The sequence below is a fragment of the Anser brachyrhynchus genome (genome assembly GCF_964034855.1).
Source record: "Anser brachyrhynchus genome assembly, chromosome: 3".
In the NCBI taxonomy this organism is placed as follows: Eukaryota; Metazoa; Chordata; class Aves; order Anseriformes; family Anatidae; genus Anser; species Anser brachyrhynchus.
The window spans coordinates 52,180,409-52,199,648 of NC_137696.1; the positions used below are offsets into that span (position 1 = coordinate 52,180,409).

The 19,240-nt window shown below is 39.9% G+C and overlaps 1 protein-coding gene and 1 long non-coding RNA gene across 7 annotated transcripts in view; both read right to left on the reverse strand.

Annotated features, from left to right (window-relative positions):
* LOC308191879 (uncharacterized protein) overlaps positions 1–6,215 on the reverse strand; it is a 109,347-nt gene extending 103,132 nt beyond the window's left edge. For all 6 annotated transcript variants that reach the window (XR_013948328.1, XR_013948329.1, XR_013948330.1 and 3 more), the window contains exon 1: positions 5,453–6,215. The gene's annotated coding sequence lies outside the window, so the exon portion shown is untranslated. The remainder of the gene's footprint in view (positions 1–5,452) is intronic.
* Positions 6,216–10,597: 4,382 nt separating this feature from the next.
* LOC308191884 overlaps positions 10,598–19,240 on the reverse strand; it is a 54,166-nt gene continuing 45,523 nt past the window's right edge. Inside the window, exon 4 of the long non-coding RNA XR_013948337.1 lies at positions 10,598–16,091. This is a non-coding gene — a long non-coding RNA (uncharacterized lncRNA). The remainder of the gene's footprint in view (positions 16,092–19,240) is intronic.

The following is a 19,240-nucleotide window of genomic DNA, read 5'->3' on the forward strand; positions in this document are numbered from 1 at the left end:
GGAGGGGCAAAATCATCTCTCTCTCTTGGCTATTCAAAGAAAACTGTTTTAAAATCATGAACTAGACTGGTGCCCATATGGCTTCAATATTTACGTGTTTTCCCAGTTAGAATTCATATAGCTCTTCCACTTTATGGCCTCTGCAAGATCACATGCTATGTTGCCTTTCTGACAACTGAGGTAAAGAAAGCAACCATAATATCATGAACAGTGAAACATTTCACCTGCTCTTTGCCCTGGTTCATAGTTTAATTCTGATTTGCAAGCACCAGGCTTGGAGTGCTACAAGCATAGCCCATGTCCATTAGCAGCACATTCAGAGAAGAAGATCAATGGTCTCTCAAAGCCTTACTCAACTTCTAAAAGTCACTTGTCCAAGGGAGGAGGATCTCTCTCCCTCTGTTTTCTGGTGGGTTCTCATCATAGACGAAACAGTTTCTCTTTGCATTTCTGTTACTGGCTTCCTTCTAGCCAGTTATTCTCCTCACAGGATAGCCAGAATATCAGCTGTGCAATTAGTAACCTCCTGCCACCATACCTACAATGTATCTCAGTGTCTATCAGCATAGCAGAACTTAAGTAATGACTCTCAAGATGCAGAAGAACAGAGGGAGGTAGAAAACATGAGTTACTGAGGGATAATGCACTTATCCCTGCTATTGAGGAAATGAGCTATAAGGGGCATGGTTAAGTCTGGGGTTTTGTACAACTATATGTTACTCCACTCCATGTTCATTTTAGTCTAATTGAGCCCTTTCTTTAAAATATTACTTTCAATTTCCAGTCTTCAGGAAAAATCATTAAAATGGGTTACTTTTTCCCTTTGTCAGTAGACTGTACACACATCCAAATGTTTCATCATTCTCTAAACCCTAATTTCTGAAACACTCATAATTTCTGAGACTGCATGGGGAAAAAAAAAATGTGCTTGAAATTGTAGTTTCATACACTGAGCTTATAAAAAAAAAAATCTGCATTTCCTACCACCTGCTATTGACATTCCAATTCAATGTGAGCAAAATGGTGAATTGATTCTCTCATATGGGTTAAAACAGAAAAAGTTTGAAAGTAGTTTCTTATTTATTTATCTACAATGGCTTCTATTTGATTCCTAGGTTACAAGTGTATAGTCTTCAAAATCATTTTATTGCTGCAGTTTAATGTGGTAGATCACCCTCAAACTCCCACTTAGGGTCCCTCGATACTTCAAACAACTTCCAGTTCTCAAGTAGCAGTGCTCTCAATATCATATTAGTCCTGGACAGTGAGTTTTCTGATAAATATCACATCTCCCTAAGTACTTTTCCACTTATCCTTAGCAGTTGCTCAGGTCTGATAATCATTTCTCACTCCAGGGAGTAAACAAGGACTTATAGGTCTACTGGCCCATAGACCATTGCCGATGGACTGATTTGTTCAGAGGCCACTCTACAGATGAGCACAGCTCTAATAGTCTCTTGAGCTGTTAGAGCCTGTGCCTTCTTCCCTTGCTTATGGAAGTAAGACACAGTAAGCCTCTTGCTTACCCTCCATTCTTGGCCCTCCAGTTTTAAACCTCCTTGATCTTATTCTGCAATAACTCTTCAAGCCCTGTCTGGCAGCTCCTTACACTTTGCTAACACCACTTTATAGCCTTTTCATTGGATCACAATGAAGTGTCCCCTGCAAGGTCTCCCCAGAGCTTCCACTTCCCATCCAGACTTTGCTTCTTAGTCCTTCCTGTCACTTCTTTAATCTTTCAAAAGGACAGATGGACATTGAGCAGTATTTGCTAAAGGTCCATGACCCATGTTGTCCATGTGAGGTTTACGATATCATCCCATTAGAATGAAATTGAGCAATAGAAATTAAGTATTTACTTACCGTCATTACCAGATGGTCTGCAAAAAAAAAAAGAAAGATCATTTTGTGATGGGCACTGCAAAATTGCTAACTTTTGCCATGGTTTGGCTCCTGTTTAAATTTACAGTAATATTCATCCAGAGTCTCAGAGGTAGAGAGTTTACTATGGATAGATGAGGAATGATTTTTAGAATGTTATCCATCTTGTCTAAAATAAAGTCTTTGTTACATTTCAGAGAATAAATGTAAATTAGCATTGTGTTTTTCAATCATTGTGAAAGGAATTCTGAAATTAGTCTTATGATTTCACCAGCCACTTTGTGCTTTATTATCCGTCATGGGATTATTTGGATACAGCTATTTCTTTGGCTAATTATTTTTAGTATTTTTACATACACAGATTTGAAAGACTCTGTAAGAATATAATTGTTAAGACTGCATTTCTTCAGGAATGATGAATCACAATCATGTAACTATAAGAATGCATTGCGTAGAAAAGTAGAATATGGTCTCAGTTGTGGTTGCTATGTAATTTTTCTTTTCAAACTAATATTGAATTTTGTATATAAAAGAGAAACTGATTTCCAAAGGCTGAGAGAAAGCCTTAATTCAGAATTTCCTGTCGATTTGATCTCTGTTTATTTTGGGAAACCGCATTACATATTTTAACTAGCCTGATATTAAATATGATTTTTGTTTGAATGTAATTGAAGTTAACTTCAACCATAACTAGATAATACATTTTTAATGGCCACTGTCCTTCTTCATTTATTATATACATGCATTTATATATCTCTATATCATATCAGATATGTAATAGCCCAATAGAAAAAAAAATATGGTGATATTTTGCATATTCAATTAAAATTTTATAGGAAGGCATTGCCACACAGAACGGTCTTGTCTGTGTGAGGACTAGAAATTGAATATACATGTAGGAAATTTTGCAAGAATTAAGATTAATAATTGCCTTTCTCCTCAATGTCCCTCCAACGTGCACCAAGTCTGATGGTTCAAACTGGAAGAGCTTCACTGAAACCAGTGGAGTTGCACCAATATCCTCTATCAGGGAATCTGGTCCTTAATGTTCTTTATCTCTGGAGGGCAATTGCCATCATCTGTGATAAAGGTATGATCTATTTCCAGAAATGGTCAGCTATCTCATCACCATCACTCAGAATAAAGTCTAACAAATTAATAGAAAGTTTACCTGAAGAGGTAATAAGGAATCAGCATTTACAAGAGTAAAGTTATACAGTAATTACTAAACCAGTGTGTTGCTGATGTGGTGTTATCATCAAACTCTCTGCAAGCTATCAGTAGGAGACACATGCTTTTCACTTCAGATCCCAAGACATGTCATTGCTCCAGAGCTACCAGGAGGTACAGGTGACTGCAGTGCAGCTAAGAGACAGTAGTTTGCTCTCCTGCAAGCCACAGTAGCATGATCATGACTGACTTTATGGTAGCACCTGCTTGCCATGCACCCAAAGATTCCTGCTGTCCCAACCCCTCCAAACAGCCCAGTAATGGCTGTGGCTCCTCGTGGCCTCGTTTTCACCCTTAGATCCAAAAAAAAAAAAAACAATTTTATGTTTTCCAGGAATGTTTGCACTGTCTTTGTGGAGAAATTTGGGGGGTACAGTGGATAACAACATGTGTCAGATGCCATTGTATAGGTGAAATCAAGCTGCCCCATCTGATGCTGTAATACTCCTTCAGGGCTGCAGAGAAGCTTATGTACAGGCCTACTGCTCTCCACTGCCCTTACTGTCCCTTAGGTAAGACAGCAGTGTCCAAGACAGTCATCCTGGCATCGATAAGGATGTAACTTTTTAACGTGAGTCAGTAACAGTTCAAATGCCTGTGGAGATCTCAGCGGAATTTTTTTGTAGCAGATGTGTTTCTGTGACTGTGCACACATGCTTATGCACATAACTCAATGAAATTTTAAGGGGAGATTATCATACAGTAAGAACAATATAGGGTGGTTATTATGTAGATAATACTAATACGAATTACAAATATTTAATTGTTACACATTGAAAAAAAAAAAGAAAAAAAAAAAGTGGTCATTACCTTGAAAAGTCTGTTATTATTTTTTCCACCAAAAACACGGAACAAATATAAGACAATTCTAGTTTTAGTATTATTTAAAAAAAAAAAATCTCTACGGATACTTCTTCCAATGAGTAATAAGTAATAGCTAACAACTTGTTATGCTGTCACTGCCTGTCACTTTTAGAACAGCAAGGTAATACAAGATTTTGGAGAGTTCTACAAAGTACTGATGGGGATAGACCCCGTATTACGAAGGTAAGAGTAATTCCTGCACATATCAGAGTCTTCCGTTTCCACTAGGTGTTGAATGCCCCTAGATTCCCAACAAAATCTAACACAAAATTTGCATAATGTAGTTAAGTATTTGTTATCACCTTGTTTGTCTGCTTCTGTTTACAAACATAAAAGCTTTTTCTTATTTTAATTAAACATTTAAAACTTGTCATTACTACCCAGCAAGGACCCTAAAAATTTTACAACCTAATTCTAGACCTTACAAATGCATGGCTAATGTTGATATTGCTTCTCCTCCTACTTTGTATACCGCTTGTTGCCAGCCAAACAAGAGGAATTAATGAGCCCGGTGACTACTTGAATCTTTACTGAAGACTCATCAGTTTGCAAGAGGACTCCTGAATAAAGCACACAGGAGACGGCTTCCATCTTTCACGCTTTATGCTCCTCCTTATCCAGTGTACATGATAATTGTGGAACTGTCTCTGGTCACTGGGTTTGGAGGACCTATCTACCTCTTTGTAACTAACGGAAAGTTTTGTGTCTCTGTTTCCACCATCCTGGCCATTGGAGATTTCTAACAGCAGAGAAATTCCCATATCACCACCTCAGATCTTGTCTTTGGATGGGAACAGAGTAGTGCCTAGGGACAGGTCTGTGATGCAGCTGATTTTAACCTGCTCAACTTTTGAGTCTGACTGGAGGCTTAGACAGACCCCAGCATGTTCCCCAAATATCAAAAATCTCAAGCAGAAGAGGCTTCTTTGTATTTCTGCTTCCTTCGCACCCCATTGAAGCCAAAAAGAGCAATAAACAAAAACCAGACTCACTGATGCCAGACATCCCTGTTATATCTACAAACATTAGTGAAGACTGACACAAAGGGGGACTTTTTAATTTAATGCTGTAGACTACAAATTGAATTCTCAAACTTGAGAATTGCCAGCCTGACTTGAGGCTTGACAGTTCTTAATAGACCGGTTACAAATTAATAATTTTTATCTAGCTGAGTGCATAACATTTTGATAAATTGTCCATTTGCCTGTCTGCTTTATCCAGCTATGCCCTGTTTCCTTTTTAAACCCAAGGAAACTCTGCCCATAAGTTGATGGTGATGGAAAAAGCTATTTAAAATCCCAGATACCCCAAGGTTTTTCACATATTCTATTAGAAGAGGTGTTGCTGAGCCACATAATGAAAGTAATTATATGTATAGATAATTTCCTCCTTATTTATTTACTCCCTTTTCTCATGCCATTGAAGACTTCTAATTTTTATATATACTGCAACATTAACCTCAGTATCTTTAACTTACCAGTATTTTTCACTGTCATTCTTCAGCTCTTGTGGAGTATTTCAGTCCATCTCAGGTGTCCTAGAATCTCGTCCTTACTGTGTCAGTGACAACACAGACAGAAGAGCTCTCTTAGTGGCACACAACAGTCTTTCTAAAGCGAAGCTCTATCTTCTGGATAGAAGGTCTAGAATGTTTAGTAGTTTTGCGTTATACAAAGTGTAACCAAGTATCTCTCTCCAAATCTGACAAGTTGTTTGTTCTGAGCTTGCTGGATCACTTCTTGCCTGGACTGGAATACAGCATGCGTATCTGCCTCCTCTGTTTGCATTTCTTGGGCCACTCCAGCCCATTGTTTCTTTACAGACACCTCTCAAAAACCCTCCTCCTACTAATTTGGCTTCTTTTTTTTGTCCCCAGTTCCCATGCCTGTCTGTAACAGCTTATTGTTCCCTTTGATATCTCTGCTGCTACTTATGTCTATAAATCTGTTTGTTCTGCTGGTGGGCATCCACCTAATCTGGTCCATTGTTTTCCTTACATCTAGTACAGGTTACAGCATAAAGTGGCTTACACACGGCACCGTTGTCAGAGAGCTTCACGAAACCTATCTGCATTAATATTGCAGTTTACATTCTATCACAAAAAATAAGAGTTTAAGATTACATTCATAAAAATTATGTGCATATTCTCTATTTGAACACAGATGGAAAAAGACTTTTTGGAGATGCTCAAGAACACTAAAAAATAAAAAATAAATTAGAAACCAAGTGTCATCTAAGATATAGGTTTTTATGCTTGAAATGCATACTGTGATCTTGGGACACTTTCTCATCTCAAAATATACTTGAAGAAAAAGAAACATTTAGAGGACCCACAGTGACTATCACATATACTGGCTACACTCAGTCTTGCCTGTGAAGGGAAAGTCTTTCTGACTCCTTTCCTCAAAGGGATCACATAATGGTCAGCAACAGCTCTCTGATAACTGTCGTGTATATTCCACGGTCTATCATAAGCTGTACTAGGTACAAGGAAACAAGGGATATCACAATGTCTCTCATTTCACTCCCCGGACCTGTGGGTTTAAGTAGGCCTAAATTGTTCCTAATAGATACTACACCCCTTCTTAATGATTTTTCTAGTCTCTCCAGGAAATCTATTCCTATGTCATCTTTCCAGGTCAAAATTATTTTGATGCCTGGCCTAAAATTTTCTCCACTTACAAGTAAACTCATTACTTTGTCGGCAGTGAACACAAAAAAAAATCTGCACTTTCCTTTTCAGTAAACTTCTGGAGATGAGCATTATCTGCCTCTTCAAGTCTTTTCAGAAACTTGCGGCCCCCTTTTTTTTTTTTTTCTTAGTCTTCCCTTAAAAGCCTTCATTTCCAGATCACTGATCTTTTTAGTTCCTATTTGGACTTTCAGCAGACAAAGTGTGGTTTTGAAGATGGAAAGATTACCTAAACTAAAGTCTCACCAGAACAGACTAAAGTGACAGAACTACTTCACCTATCTTATCTGCAGTTTGTGTTTATACATCCCAGTATAATGCTTTCTTTTTCTTCACAGTTAAGTTGCCTCATATTTAGTTGGCAGTCTACTACAAGGCCCAGATCCATTTCTGCAGAATGACTGCAGAGAAATTAATTTCCTATCTTGTATTTGTGTGGTTCATTATTTCTGTACAATACTGTAAATGTATTACTCCACACTTACTTTTACTGAATTAATTTATTTTTTTTTCTTCCCTGGACCATTTCTCCAATTTGTCATGATAATCTTGAGCTTTCATCCTGTACTCCATTGTGTTACAGCCTCTCCTAGGCTGGTATCACCTCCATGTTTAATAAATTCACTCCATTCCATTACCCATCTCATTAATGAGATTACTGAATAGGAAACACCTTGGTGGCACCAGTGTAGAGTGCTTCAGTTAAGTTTGACAGCAAGCCTTTAATAATTACTTCCTTTCAATACCATCTTCGTGAAGGGTGGAGCTCCTGGTGCAATATGCAGCCTGAAGAAACATCTGCCCTCCATTAGCTACTGAACTTCCCACCCCCACGGCTGGGAAGCTGTGTGCTGTGTAATAGGCAGTTTATTTTGTGCCAGTATTTTAACCCCTTTGGCCTTATGCTAAAGCCAGATTTGCCTGGGAATATACTAAATACTTAGCTAGCCATGTGTATGTGTGTATCTGCTTTTTGGTACACAAGTCCCACCTCCCAGCCTCAAAATGACAGGTGTCCCCTAGGATGAGCAAACATGATTGGTGCTCCTATAGACAGCTGAGTAGTGCTGGCTTTTCATTAAAGCTGATAAGTTTGAGGGAGATCTTTTCCCTTGCTGATGTGCTGCTTTGCGGTGTTTCTCAAGCATGGCTTACGATGGAATAGGAAGCAGTCACAAGTGGGATGACTCACACTTGCAAGCTATTTTCATCTGGCTTATGTTGCTCTGCTAATAATGTTTTCCCTCTGTATTCAGAAGTCTTTGCAGAGAAAATGAGATCTGCTGGTGTGAATCTGCTGGTGCTGTCCCCAGCTGGCAGCATGTCTTCCCAGCTGAGTCACTCACCTTCTCTTTTCCTCAGTTTCTCCGCTGTGAATATGAAATTCACTTGAAAATGTGAAACATTCGTCAATTGTTTGTAAACAAAAATTATTTCCCATGTGTATTTTTATGGTGATTTTGTTCCTAACCTCCCATAGAGGAAAACCTGCGTCTTCTCATCCTCAGACCAGTATGGCATCCAATCACCTGCTGAGATCACCCTGCACCTCCGTGTGAAGTTGGAGTAAACTGATTTCATAACAACTCTCCATCCACTCTGTCACATTTTCCTTGCCTTTCATCTAAGTAGCAGCAATAGAAATTAATTTAGCAAGTACAAGACAATGGGCATTCCATCCATTTTTGGAGAGGTTAGGCCTGACAACTCAGTGAAAGAATTTAGCTGCAGCAACTGTGCCAAAGGCAATAGAAGATTTTTATTTTCTGCCTCCTAAACATTTCTGAAATGACATCCTGTGTAGGTGTGTGTCCATGAAGGTCCCCATGAACCTGCCCAAGTCAAGCATTTGTCTCCATTAAGTCATGTGCAAAGATAAGGGCATTTCAGTAGTCAACAAGACGGCACATTGTATTTTAAAATGAAGGATTTGCAGGGTTGGCAGCTCATTTGCATGCAAGCAATGTAAATGTAGCAGAGGAGGTGTTGTAAATCACCAAAGAGCTACTTGACAGTGCCACTCTGTGAGTCTGGTTCAGAATTATTAATTAGAGCAGGCTGAGGATGGTTTGTTTTCATATCAGTTGAGCTAAGCCATGTTGGAATCCCTGTAAATAATAAAACAGTCTGATTAGGCCTAGTCATTAATTAAGTGTCTTCACTGTGAATAAACAGTGAAATCTTTCCGTTTGCCAGGGACCCCTATGACACTGTGATAAATATGCAGTCGCAAAAGCTCCTATAACGTGGTTTGACATCTTCATCTATTAAATTGCAGCATTCTCCCCAGTGATGATGGGTTCAAATCCCACAGTGGATGATACATCTGCCTAGTTTTGTTTGTTAAAATATATTTCTTTGGAGCTCTCAGATAATCAGGGTTGAGAACCTGCTAGGGAAAAAGAAAGGGGGAAAAAACTTGTTAAAACTCCAAACTGCAGTGTTCAGTCATCTGTATAGGTGGGGTTTTATTGGTATAACAATGCAGAGGATGATTTTAAAAATGGTTTTATTATTATATGGATGTAAAAAACAGTTATTATTTATTTGACTAAAATGCTGTACATTTAAAACCCAGTTACACTTGCCTCAGAGGTTGGTACTTGAATGGCTGTTTCTGGATTTAGCATCCACTGCCCATCAGTGTGCAGTAAGACAAAGAGATAATTTTTACAAATGCTATTTTTTCAAACTGAAGACAAAGTTAAAGGCAATTAAATCTCATGCTCCAAGACATGAATTGATCACTGTAGGTGATCAACAAGGAGATTTTCTCCTCTTATGCACTGCTGAACAATTGGTGAGGGGCATTATGGGGATCTTTCATCTTCTGAAAATTTGAATATTGGCAACTTTTGCAGTCAGGATATTAGACTAGTAGGCAGATCAATGAGCTGAGCAGACAGTGACAAGTTCTATTTTCTTGTGTAACATTTAAGTACTGCAAGCAGCACATGAACATTGTCTCCTGGAAAATAAGGTAATTTTTATTGTTTCAATGACTTGACAGAGATCTACTCTGTTCCCATAAAAACTGATGGCCTTGTCCCCAAATATTCCCTCTGCATCATTCTCCTTGTGTTCAGCCACAGCAGACAGGGCCAACACAGCCGTATTTACCCATCATTTTGGTGTTCTGCTACTCAAAACAGACAATTTAAAGGTGCTGAGATAATTACAATGCTGAGCATGAGCATTTGAATAGGTGGGAGACAGATGACTCAGTGAGATCAATCTATTGATCTCAAGATATTCTAAGTATTTAAGTGCCATGCAACAATTAGAGGTATTTCTGAGTATGCAATAAATGACTTTATTCTGACAGGCTCTCTTGTTTCTTTTATATATAATAGAGACTGAGAATGCCACTGAACTTAGAATAGCTTTTAGGAAGACAGTGCTCAGCCGAGTTTGGTGCTGACAGTCCTGTGTATGGGTAAACAATCAGCCAGGTGGCAGGAGATCATTGCGATTATTGTTGCGGCAAGTAGCAGCCCCTTGAATCCTGAGATTTACTTGAATGTTGTCAAATAGATTATAGGCCTCAATATGAAATTAATAAAGAGATATACATACATGTGCAACAGATGGATTAACTCCTGTTTAATACAGACAAAGAAACAGAATCCACATTGGTTCCTTGATGCCCATCAGAAAAGGACAGCAACGACCATGAGGCTTGATGACTTACTTGTGGAGACCACCATGGATGCCCAAAGTCCCTCCCTACAGTTGTCACTTTCATATTCCAAAGAGACCCTAACAGGCAGCTGTTGGCAGCATTCCTCTCTACTGCAGTGATTCCAGCGAAGTAGCATGGGAAAGGCTTATTATAGGTTTGCTGAGAGACCTGGCCTGTGCAGAAATTTGCAGCGATATTCAGTATGCTGATGTCACCCAGCTGGCACAAGAGAAGGGATTAACCAACGTCTAGACATGCTCAAGGCTTGCAGGGGACTGGCTATTTGCAAATGAGTCTGGAAGAGACTGAGACAACCTTGGTGGGCTGAGCAGAGAGGCAGGGAGAAGTCCTGCCAGAACTTCTGTCCCTGCTGCTCACTGAGGGAACATGACTGCTGGTGGTGAGGCAGGTGGAGAATTTTTGTGTGTGTTGAGAGTCTGGGCTTCTCCTCCTGGACATTGTCCAAGGAAGCTGTGTTAGTCTGTGCATGAGGAGCGGAAGCAGCTCTTCTCGTTTCTGTTAGACTTTCCCATTACTATCTGCACCTCTATTGCCTGCAGATACGGCTGCCATAATTCTGTCTGATAACCTGCTGTGGACTCTGCTGTTGCTTTTTATCCCTGGTTTCAACAGCCTGAGGGATCACATGCCCTCAGTTATGATTAACTGATCCCTTTGGGCTGGAGCTCCTTTGCTATAAAAGCATGGAACTGTCGATGGAGTAGGCATCCCTGAGTTTGGCATTTATTCTCCTTTGAGGCCTTTGGGACTGCCTGAGTTTTAAGTTATTAAGCCTTTGGCCACATCACAAGCCATGTCTTTTTTTTTTTTTTTTTTTTTTTTTTTTTTGGTTTTGCAGAACAAATAGCCTGGGAGCTGGAGAGGTTTGAGTTTATTTTATTGTCTCCTTATCTTGCCAACATGCTTTGTCAGGTGGGATGAGCTATCTTTGTGTGTGTGTGTTTCTGGAAATGTGCATTTCACCCAGAAAAGAGAATGACCCCCAAAGAACTTTTTGCAGAGCTAAAGAAATATGTAATTTAGAAAGCCTCTCCTTCCCCATAGAGCTCAGTTAAGGCACATTTCAGCTCTCATTAAAACTGATGGAAAGCCTCCTAGGTACTTCAGTAGCGTGGAATGAGGCCTATTAATTATTATACTTCTCACATTCTGGGGATACATACCCGTGCTGCACAGTCCTCACAAAATATACCACAGGCAGATGTGGGAGTTTATGATAACTTTATTTCAGTTGATGGAACAAAATGGCATTACAGAGAAATTTCAAGGTAAGTCTTGCACACTATCACAGCAATTAGCACTGGATCACTTCAGCTTGATCATCCTTCATACGCAATCAAGACCTTCCACTGGCATCTCTGAATTTAGTCCTGTCAGGTTACTCACACACTTGCCTTGTACACTGAAGAAATGGTTTGGAGTTTGCTTTTCATATACGGTCAGGTCTTCCAAGACAATAAGAAAGTGTCATACACTACAAGTAACTGCATGTGGGAAAGGAGTGCAAAGGGCCGTGTCCTGCTTTGTGTAGCAGACCACACATTTGGCACTCTAACAAAAGGAAAACATGCACTGAACTGCTGAAAACTCCACAGAAAAGTGCAGGATTTGTTTTGTTCTCTAGACCAGCTCCTCCTCCTTTTCCCAGCTCCATCTTTTTTAACAGAAAAGATTTCTAGCTGTGAGAATAGCCTTCCCAATGCAAATGACAAACAGTTTTGTTAAATTCACAACCAAGCAGACAGGGAAAAAAAAAGAAAAAAAAAAAAGTCTGGAGAGCCAGATCCAAATGTCTCTCAAGTGACAGAGACTCCTATTAACTTCAGTGGTCTTTGGATCAAAAACTGAAAAAAGCTTTATTATCACATGATTGTCTTAATGGAGAATATTTTTTCTGATGCCTAACAATCATTTACACACCTCAAACCTCTGTAAAAAAGCACATAATGACATACTAATAATATCCCTCAAATGTGCCCATCTAGTGTGACTGGCACATCCCTTTAAATAGATATTGCATGGGAAGTTGTTCCTGGAACACATGCTTATTCTAGCAGCAGTAAGGTCCATTAAATACCAAGCCAAGACATCAGTGTCTGATGGTGTTGCCTTTGTCTGAGAACTGGTAGAAAAAGAAATAGAAACTTTACAATTCTACAGAAGAAGCAATGAAGGCCAATGAAAACTTTCAGTTGTCTCTCTGCTTTACGGTATCTGTGCATTGGTTAATTCTGAGCAGACCTACAAGTTTACATTTTCCAAAAATGAATCTCATTTTTTCTCCTAGTCATGCTTCTAATCTCTAGGCTCTTCTGTAGTATTTATCTCCCCTCTCTGGTGCCTCCCAATTTATTACCACCTGCAAATTTTGTTAATGCATTTCATTTACCCTCTGTACTATCACATAAAAGAGGGCAATAAATTAGATGTTGTGGTGGTTTTACTCAGGTGGGCGGACAAACTTCACCACAACTGCTCTCTCACTCCCCCTCCTCAAAGAGGAATGGGGAGAAAAAATGATGAAAAGGGCTCAAGGGTTGAGATAAGTACAGGGAGATCATGCAGTAATTATTGTGACGGGCAAAACAGACTCAGCATAGGGAGAAAGTAAGATTTATTACTTATTACTAACAAGCTAGAGAAGTGAGAAGCAAAGGAAAGAAACCAAAAGCACCTTCCCCCCCATCTGCCCTCTTCCACCTCCTCCCCCCGAGTGGCGCGGGGGAATGGGGGTTATGGTCAGTCTATAGCGCTGCTTCTCCGCCGCTCCTTCTCGGTCACTCTCGTCCCCTGTGCTGTGGGGTCCCTCCCACGGGACGCAGTCCTTGCTGAACTGATCTGGCGTGGGCTGCCCACAGGCAGCAGCTCTTCAAGAACTGCTCCAGATATGGGTCCATACCGCGGGGTCCATCCCTCAGGAGCGAACTGCTCCAACCTGGATCCCCCACGGGCAGCAGCTCCTGCCAGGTCACCTGCTCCTGCGTGGTCTCCTCTCCATGGGCTACAGGTCCGGCCTGGAATCTGCTCTGGCAGGGATCTTCCACAGGCCGCAGCCTCCGTTGTTGCAGGTCCACCTGCTCCACCGTGGTCTCCTCCATAGGCTGCAGCATGGAACCCTGCTCCACCGTGGTACTCCATGGGCTGCAGGGGGACAGCCTGCTTCACCATGGTCCTCACCACAGGCCGCAGGGGACTTCTGCTCCGGCGCCTGGAGCACCTCTCCCCCTCCTTCTTCACTGACCTTGGCGCCTGCAAGGCTGTTCCTCACTCCTCTCACTCTCCCAGCTGCTGTGTGGGGCAGCATTTTTTTTTCCTGTCTTAAATATGCTCTCACAGAGGCGCAAAACAACATCACTTATTGGCTCGGCTCTGGTCAGCAGTGGGGCCCTTACCAAACATGGGGCAGCTTCTAGATCCTTCTCACAGAAGCCACCCCTATGGCCCCCTGCTACCAAAACCTTGCCACGTAAACCCACTACAGATGTTAACTCTGTAGAGGGTTGGGGTGTAAGATTGGCCCTAAAACATTCCTGCTGTTGTGCTTTAGTCATCTCCCTTCAGAGTGACCCTTCCAAATACAACTGTTTACTCTCGTCTGGATGCCTCAGTAGTTTTTCATCCACACGCCAATATTTCTCAACGACCAAACTGAACTCATTTTGAGAAGAGTGATGGGCTCCAGGCTGCTTAACTCCTACCTACTGTGGACAGTAGTCCCTGAAGACTATGAGGCCCCAAACAGGAATGGGCTTCTACGGCTTTTTTATGCTGTAGACACTTGAGACCATTAGGTGCCATTTAGACTCAAAGTTCCTGGTCTGCCTGATTTCCTTCCCATGCTCTGAGGTGTCCACTCTGGTGGGATGTTTCCCTCTCAAACATTTGTTATAGCCCAGGTTCAGGCCTGAAAATCATAACTCTTAACCTAGAAACCTAAACCGGCAGCCAGCACCAAGTCCCCAGTGCTAGCTCTCAACTTCATTAAAGAAAGCATTGTGTTCTTCAGCTTGGAGTTATTTCTGGGAGTATGTTGACTCTATAGTAAATTTTCTCCAAAATTTCTCTGAAAAAGATTTTAGCAACTCTAAATCAAAACACATAGTTTCAAAATCAAGACATTTATGTCAATATCTTTTTTTTTTTTTGAATGAGAGACATTCAAAACAGAGAACACTTTTGTTTTTAATTCTGACTTGGATAAGGAATATTTTTCAGAAATCTCACCAGTTTCTGAAGGTTTTCTACCCACTTTCATGTTGATTAATTATTCCTTATGCTTTTGTTTAGGTTTTGAATCTCCATGAAAGGCCTTTTAATCCAGGCTCCCAAATACAGATTACATTCTTTGAAAGGTCTCTATTTGTGATCATCTATGTATATGACTGTATTTACAAGTGTGTGTGACTATGAATAACTGTATGCCTGGAGCCAGTGGCCTCAAAAACAATAGGAAGACACCATTACATTCAGAAAAAAATAAAGAAAAAATTCTCTGAAGTCACAGTGAGGGGGAGATGCAATCTGTTTTATAGTACACTTGCAAAAATATTTATGCCATAGCATAAATATCATAAAACAGTCTAGTATAAATATAACATTTTGCAAAAAGCCCAGTGAATTAAACAAAGCTCATTTTTGACTAACAGTTAGTAGTAAAATAAGATATGCATTCTGGGTGCTGGAAAAGGAAATTGAGCACTCCTGGAAAATCCAAGAGGAAGAAAGAAGTAATTAAGTTTTTTCAAACAGGCTTTTCTCAGTCTCTGAGATCTGTTGACTCTACTAAAATGTGTATACTTAGAAGCTGGCCTTATGAAGGAAAACAAATTAAGATCTTCTGAAGCAAAGCAGAAGCCCAATGAATCTTGGAGGGGCAGGATGGCTGACTGTCTATGTGATGTCCCAGACCAGTGCCAGGGTCACTCTGTGGCAACTAATGGAACATGTCTGATATGCCAGAGAGGGGAATCAGATCTGCTAGTGATGAAGGAAAAACAGAGAAAGAAAAGAAAGAAAGTGTTGTCATTGTTAAGACTAGAGATGGGCTAAATTACTGGAGAGAACAACAATAAACCAGTTCCCTGGCTGTCTGCATTAGAAGAATGTCCCCTACTAGCCCTTGATGAGACATGATGAGGATGAGATGGAGGCAGCAAGGATGAGGCATGATGAGATGATGAGCTGCAACCAGCAAAGCTGTCCAGCTGGTACTGGCACACCAATATCAAACTAACTATCCAGTCAGTACTACAGTGTGGGTTTCATGGTAGCAATAACAAAATTAAAATTTATATGGAATAAGGAAACAGCTGCAACATTATTTAGATACAAACAAAGAACCATATAATTTCATGGTTTAAAAACTAATCTATTTCTTCAGTACTGACTACAACGTATTTGCTAAGCAGGCTGCCGGACATGTGGAAGTTATTTGCATTATATAGATACCAACACACCAGAGAGGATTTTGCTATCAGGAAGCCAAATACACTATAGCAAGGTTTATCATTTTGTCTATGCTTCAACTGTTCTTCACTTGGAATAACATCATTTAAAATGATCGAAACAGTAAAATCCAGCCCCTCCACCCAAGAGTGCCTGAGCACATTCTTACCTTTACACAGAGTTACCTCTGAGAAGCTGCCAAGACTCTCAAAGAACTGGACAAACATCACAAGTTATGATCATGTCTCTGGAGAATGTGTAGACCACTCTTCTTCTCTGGAAAACACTTTACATCTTTAGAGCAGTAGATACCAAGGACTAGAATTTTAAAGACATTCAAACGTCAAACCCATTGATTTTCACATAAGTTAGTTGTCAAAGTGTCCTTAAATGTACACTGTGCAGATTTTATCTAGGAAAAGTCTCCATAGGTACAGAAATGGAGACAATTCTGAGGCCTGACAGCATTTATGCAGCTACTACAACATGCATCCCTTTGTGGCCTGTATGTTTTACTGAAAAAATTCCTATATTGTTGTTGACGCTGCATACAGCTTGAGTAACAACATTCAGGGATGCATTGTACTGTGCAGATGCCCTATCGGATGCTGTGGCATGTGACTGAGGAATATAGACAGAACTTTATACAGAAGACTCAATGGAGAATAATAATGCAATGCAAACTCCCTCACAGTGAGCTGTTTTAGATGAACACTTGCAGTCTACCACATATGATTAACAGTGAAAAGTCTTCCTGAGTCCTGAGAAAAACAATTTGTGTATATATACTGCGATGCTGTCTCCCCCAAAAGAGAAATGTCATCCTCATAAACCTCTGAGAAGTGCCCAGAGCACTTACTTTTTCACAATGTCAAATATAACACAGACAGATCTGAAGGCTGGTTATCTTTTTGCCTTCATGGTTTGGGAAGCTGGATGGAACCAGAAACCCTGCAAGGATAGTTTATTTATTACAAGCTAAAACATACTGCTTAAAGCCACATTCAAGTCCATTCCTCTGCAAACAGGAGGAGGAAAAGCAGTCAACCAAGGATGTGACCAACAGAACCAAACTCCTCCTTTACTGGCCACATCGACAAGACTTTAGTCATATGAAACTGTCAGAAGAATGTTTTCTAATGTGTGAGACATCTTCCACAAACTATGTGCTCTTGATCTTCTGTACTGTGAAAGAAAGTCTTACTATCAGCTCCCAGATTAAAATGTGTCTAGTATAAAGGGAATGTGAGAGGAAAGATTGCAAATCAGTGCAGAAACCTATTTTTAATAGTGGCTAAAGCCAGGGGAAGTATTTGTTCTCCTGCTACTAATATGCCACTTGCAATACACCAGTCTGATTCCAAGGAGAGACTCTATTCCACTGGCAAAGGTTGAGTTGGTACTGGTGACTACAAATGGGTACTGTTTTAATATGGTTAGGAGAATATATGCACAGTTTTCCTTACCAGAATGGAAATCAGTGACTATGTCAAGAACTATGTTTATCAACCTTCTGGACTGAGAGTTTCTCATGTATTTCCATAATTTCCCTAGAGGGAAACTGGATAAGGGTACTTATCCAGTACTTATACTGGATAAAGGTACTGGATAGAGGGTACTGGTTAAGACAGCAAATGCTGTTTGTGTTTTCTTCCCAAATGACTCTCAAGTCTCTTGCAGGTGATCTCCAGAACATATTTACATGAGGAGTACAGATAACTCTGGGTCTCTCCCAGAGACCCAGGCTACCCAAGGCTGAGCTGACCTCCTGGGTATGTATCAGATGCAGTAATTAGTCCACCTGCAGTCCTGTACAACAGTTTGATGTATCTCAGAAGGCAACCTTGGAACGTTCTTTCTTCCTGACACAATAGTACAGCATAATGGTAGAAAAAGGCTTATCTTTGTAACATGGCATCTTATTGGGCTTTCAGCACAGAGCAAAACATTATGACAAATAAAAATGACAGGTAAGTTAAAAAGAAATAGCATTATCACAAAGGTCACTCTGCACCAATGATTTGCACGTGAACACAAGACTTTTACTAGGTCTTGGACATGATCCTGCAAGGTGTTATGCATGTCTTCCGAGATGTTTGACTCCTGTCCTCGTTGAAGAAACTCAGCACCTTGCATAAAGACATCTGTCTATAGTAAATGATAATGCAGCCAACAACAGCAGAGGTGACAAGTACAAACATTTTGAAAGGTGAAAAAGAGTTGCCATGAATCAGAAAATCAGAACCACTTTTGTCACTGGTTTCTAAAACACCAGTAAAGGTTTGGATTACTCCAGCTACAAACTCCGTTGTCAAAACAAACACGCTAAAAACTGCTTTCAATTTAGAGCTAGAAATATTTGCTGTGCTATTTGCATATGGCAAATCCTAATGTAACCTAACGGTAAAAGGGGGAGAAGGAGGTTTCTCAGGGTGTACAAGTGTGAAACTGATTAAAGAAACTGTGATCATATTTAGATGACTTTTAAGTATTGCACAAGACCTTCAGTTAGACACTTACCTTTGCATTTTATTAAATGTTACAAAATTATTATCTTTCAATAAAAGGAGAGACTTAGTGACACAATTTCTCTCTAAATTAATGGCAAATAAAGTCTTTCTACTTCTGTATAATAAATGTGATTACACAGCTCTAGCCTTTTACTCATAAAATTCATGACCATTGAGCAGCCAAAGAAGTGAAGGGATTGCAAAGAAAGATACAATTTTAAATATCATACAACTGAAAAATTTTAAACATCTTAGCCATCTGAAATGCTGTTTACATACTGTGTGATGCAGATATACTTGTTTTACTGACTATTTAACGTCACTGTAATCAGCAATAAAACATTAAAATTATGGCACAGGAGCTGGAGGGGGAAAAAAAAAAAAAAGGTTTTCTATCATTTTTATTACACTGATTTACATACCTACATAAATATTTGGAGATTCTGCAAAGAAAAGGTAGAAGCTGAGCAGCTAAAGCAAAAAAGCATAGCGTTATTGATGTCTACAACCACCTCACCTGTCTGACCTGCTATTAAGATCTGACCCATTCATCTGCATTAGAAATACAAATACAGATAATGAGAGCTTTCCACAGAAGGACCCAAAAGAAGTAAATTTCCTTCAAGATGTAATTTGAATTTAATGGCTTGTCCATGAAATAAACAAAGCATCATAAAAAGAGAAAGCTTAATGATGCACAGTGAATCAAGAAAATGTATGATGTGCCAAAGAACTCTTTAATCTTAACAGGCTCCTGTCTATATTTACTGCGACACGTTGTCAGAAAAGCTGAGCTCATCATGCTACTTTTTCGGTAACATCGTGATGCAGACTTTTAACTGGAACAATCAATTCTGATTGCTGTTCCCCATTGCTTCATACTGGAGGGTGAAATGTGTTTTGCTGGTGAAAATT